We start from the raw sequence: 5,255 nt of genomic DNA on the forward strand, positions 1-5,255 counted from the left end.
CTGGCCTACCGATGAAGAACAGGAGGTGACGGCGGCTCCGTCTCGTGGAAAATGATAATTCTTTCTCCCTGATTTTTTCTAGAAATATGTGATTTTATAGCGTTAGTTTCAGGGTCTGCGGGGCCACCAGGTGGGGACAACCCACCTGGGCGCGCCTGGAGGGGGGGGGGCGCTCTAGTGGGTTTTGCCCACCCAAGTGCCCCCCTCCGGTGGATCTTGGCTCCAGAAATTCTCTTTATTGATATAAAAAATCCTCATAAAGTTTTGTTCCTTTCCGAGAACTTTTATTTCTGCACAAAAATAACACCATCGTAGTTCTGCTGAAAACAATGTCAGTTCGGGGTTAGTTTCATTCAAATAATGCAAATTAGAGTCCAAAACAAGAGGAAAAGCGTTAGGAAAATTCGATACGTTCGAGACGTATCAACTCCCCCAAGCTTAAACCTTTGCTTTACCTCAAGCAATTCAGTTGATAAACTGGAAGTGTAAAAGAACAACTTTTACGAACTCTTTTGCTCTTGTTTGCATAAATAAGCTTAAACAACACCCATGTTTTCAACTAATGTTATAACTAACCATGTCATCAATAACTCTTAAAAATTATATTAACTCATATCAATGACATAAATATCATAGAGGCTATGTTGGTTTAGATTCAACTACTTGCATGAACATGTGCCAAGTCAAGCCACTTGAACATTCAGAGGAGGATACCATATCATCATACTGCATCACAATCATTTTAATGCAATGTTGACATCCAAGATAAATCAGTATCCACTCCTAGCTACTTATGCATGGCATGAGAAACTATAATTTCTAATTGTCATTGCAAACATGTTTAATCATAATGAGCTGAATCATGGATACTAGGTTAAACATATTTACAAAAATAGAACAAGTCGAGTTCATACCCGTTTCTCTCTGCCATGGCCAGTTCATCAAATCTTGTCATATATTTACTTTCATTTGCACGACCGAACGATATGAGAATAATAATAGTGCAAGAATGTTGTGGACTAAGCTAGAATCTGCAAACATTTTATTCAACAGGAGAAGACAAGGTAAAATGGGCTCTTTGTTAGATCAACAATGATGTATATGAGAGCCACTCAACATTTTCATCCCGGTCTTCTCCTCGGTACGACTCAAATAAAAAGAAAAGAAATTCAGAGAAACTCAATGAAATATTTTTGGAGTTTTTGGTTTTCTAAAACAAGCAAATTAAATAAAAGAGAAAAGTGAAAACAAGAAAAACTATTTACACGGGAAAGCTCCCAACAAGCAAAAAGAGGAACAAGGAAATCTTTTTGGGTTTTATTTTTAGTGCTAAAGCTACTACTCTAGAAAGAAAAATAAAAAACATGCAGGAAATGTTTTTAGATTTTCTCGAAGTTTTTCAAACACACAAGAAGAAAGCGAGAAAATAAATTTATCATGGATAATACAATGAAAAAGTGTGGACATCGACAACTAGAATGAAATGTGTGAACATGAATGTAACATCGGCGGATATACGTACTCCCCCAAGTTTAGGCTTTTGGCCTAATCTTGGTAATCAATCAGTAGTCGAAGAAACCATGAGGTCCCATGTCAAACTATTGAGGAGCATGCACCTGTGGATCCCACTGCTGAGGCTCCTCCTCTGCTGCAGCCTGGTTGTTCCGGTAGGCAATGATGTCCACAGGCATAATCCTGTATCCACCCCTGGCAATATGATCAATCAAAGCAGGTGCAGGCAGTGGAATAATATCACGAGTTCTCACACTGAAAACCAGGTTATATGGCATAGGAATGTTAGGGTAATCGGCAGCAATAAACTGGTGGTATTCCATAGCAGCTCGATCTAGATAAACCTTGGGCAAAGGATAATCATGCAGACGTATCTAAACCTTAAAGCGAGCAGCCAAGCGAGTAGCGTAAATACCACCATGAATTTTACCCTTGGATTTATTAATGTGAAGGCGACGTGCCACAATAGCTCCCAAGCTGTAAGTGTTGTCTCCTTCAAGTGCACGACGTAAAACAGCAAGGTCTGGGGCACTGAGTGCACCCACCTTCTCTCTAGCAAGCAAACATTTTGCAATGAAAAGAGAAAAATAATGAACAACAGGAAAATGCAGCCAGCTGCGGTGATACTCGACACCCCTCTCTCATCACCCACTGTCAGAGTACGATAAAAGTTTTCAAACTCTACAGGCCTAGGCTCTACCAAACCACCATTAGAAGGAAGCAAGCATATTTCACAAAATTCAGTAAGTGGTATCTGATGGAGTTCAACATATAACTTAAATTGCACCTCAGGGGGATTATTCCTAGGAAGAAAATTAAAACTTTGCACAAAGGAATTTGTGAGGAGATGATACTATTCACATTCAGCTATGATGAAGTTGGTGAGGCCGACATTAGCAACATATTCTGCAAACTCTTGAAGGATTCTGGTAGCTTCCATGAACGGGGTATGTGGCCATTCACACGGTCGTACTTCTGCTATTCTTCGGGTATGGAGATCACTATCAGACAACTCCCCAATAACTCCCTTGGAGTTCTTCTTGGAAGCAAACTTCTTAAAGATACTCATGTTTTTCGTATGAACAAAATTTCTGAACTTTTAGTCCACAAAATTTTCTCAACAAAACTTTACAAGATTGGTAGCAACTACTCATAGGGATGCATACATGCCATAGCAAGCATTCAAACTACTTAGAACTCTAAGAATCCAACATTCAAGCTACAGCAGCACCAAGAGCAGCAATTATTCAAAATATAAACCATTAAAGCAAAAAACTAATTGGACAAATGGAGGAGTCACATACCAAGCAACAATCCCCCAAAACAGTTTCAGAAATGGAGCTTCGAGCAAAGAGATCGAAATCCACGGGCTTGAGAGCAAGAACGCACGCGAGAGAGAGAGCAAAGGTGATTTTTATCTGGAGGTAGGTGATGAAGTGGTATGAAGAGATAAGTGAGGGGGCCCACATGGGAACCACAACCCACCAAGGCGCGCCTGGGGGTCCTGGCGCACCTAGGTGGGTTGTGCCCATCTAGTGCACCTCCCTATGATGTTATTTATACCAAAAATTCTCAAATATTTAGAAAAAATCGCATTAAAATTTTAGAGCATTCTGAGAACTTTTATTTCTGGGTCATTTTTTTATTGCTCAGGAAATTCAGAAAACAGACAAAACATGACATTTTATTTTATTTAACTAATAAAAACATAAAGTAAAAGGTAGGGACAGAAGGTAGTGCTCACTGAATTCATCAACTTGACACCTCTCAAAAATGATCCATTAATAAGGTTGATCAGGTCTTATTGACAACCACTTTTGATTAGCATAAAACCGAAGAACTTTCATAAATCACTAAGTTACCTCAACGGGGATATGAATGTCCCCAACAATAAGAATTTCATATTTCTTTTTAACAGTAGGTAGAGGTAGCTGAAAACTTCCAATAGTGATTGTCGGAGATTTTTCAATAACATTAATACCATTCACTTGGAATTTTTTCTTCCGAAAGTGCACCGTATGCTCATTACCATTGATATGAGAGGTGACCTTGCTTTTATTGCAATCAATAACAACCCCTGCAGTATTCAAGAAGGGTCTAAACCCGGGCAAATGTCGGGTCGGGCCGGGTTTCGGGCCGAGCTTGTAAAAGCCCGACCTTCATTTCTCAAGCCCGAGCCCGGCCTGAAGCCCAAAATACTTCCTATGTTCAAGCCCAAGCCCAACCCAAAATCAAGCCCGAAGCCCGAACGCCAGGCTGAATGTTGTTTTTAGTATGCGCATGTGCAAGCCCGGCCCGAAGCCCAAAAGCCTGACCCGAAATACGGAAAAATTGAAGCCCAAGCTTGGCCCGAACTCTCTTTCGGGCTACAAAACAAAGCCCGAGCCCGGCCCGGCCCGGGTTTTTTGATCTGGGCTCGGGCCGGGTCGTCCGGACGGGCTGCCCATGACCAGGTTTAGAAGGGTCTACCAAGGATAATCGACATGTTGTCGTCCTCGGGCATCTCAAGTATAACAAAGTCAGTCAAAATAGTAATATTAGCAACAACAATGGGCACATCCCCACAAATACCGATAGGTATGGACGTTGATTTGTCAGCCATTTGCAAAGAGATTTTAGTAGGTGTGAGTTTATTCAAATCAAGTCTTTCATATAAAGAGAAAGGCATAACACTAACACCAGCTCCCAAATCACATAAAGCAGTTTTCACATAATTTATTTTGATGGAGCAAGGAATAGTTGGTATTCCTGGATCTCCAAGTTTTTTAGGTACTCCATCTTTAAAAGTATAATCAACAAGCATAGTGGAGATTTCAGCTTCCTTTATTCTTCTCTTATTAGTGATGATGTCTTTCATGTACTTTGCATGAGGCATTTTCAAGATATCAGTCAAGCGAATACACAAAAAGATTGGCCTCAGCATTTCAGCAAAGCGTTCAAATCCTTCATCATCTTTCTTTTTAGTTGACTTAGGTGGAAAGGGCATAGGTTTTTGAACCCACAGTTCTCTTTCCTTACCGTGTTTTCTAGCCACAAAGTCTCTTTTATCATATCTTTCATTTTTAGATTGTGGGTTATCAAGATCAACAATTGGTTCTATTTTAACATCATTATCGGGTTCTTTTTCATTGTTCGGTTGAGTATCTTCATGAACATCATCATTATCTTTTTCATTATCAGAAGGTGAGTGTTCACTACCAGATTGAGTTTCAGCATCAGAGATAGAAACTTCATTATCATTATCAGGAGGTTTTTCTACTTCAGGTTCACTAGAGGCATGCAAAGTCCTATCATTTTTCTTCTTCTTTTTATTTTTAGAAGGACTAGGTGTAGTGATATTATTGCTTTCTGAATCATGTTCAATTCTTTTTGGGTGTCCCTCAGGATAAAGTGGTTCCTGGGTCATTTTACCTCCTCTAGTTGCTACTCTAACAGCAAAGTCATGCATCTTGTTATTTGTTTCATCAAGCAATTCTTTTTGAGATTTAGCAACTTGTTCTAACTGAGTTTGTACCATAGAAGCATGCTTTCCCACACCTCTAATGTCATTTGAGAGTCTAAATAAAAAGCCACTCAAGCGAGCAATCATATCAGAATTATATTTCAATTGTTTCATAACAATTGCATTGAAGTGTTGTTTTCTAATGTAATTCTCAAACTCATAAAGGCATTGGCTAGGGTGCATATTGTGAGGATTATCATTATCATTGAATTTCATTAGAGAATTTACCTCTACCAGCTTA

Source organism: Triticum aestivum, chromosome 6B, assembly GCF_018294505.1.
Source record: "Triticum aestivum cultivar Chinese Spring chromosome 6B, IWGSC CS RefSeq v2.1, whole genome shotgun sequence".
In the NCBI taxonomy this organism is placed as follows: Eukaryota; Viridiplantae; Streptophyta; class Magnoliopsida; order Poales; family Poaceae; genus Triticum; species Triticum aestivum.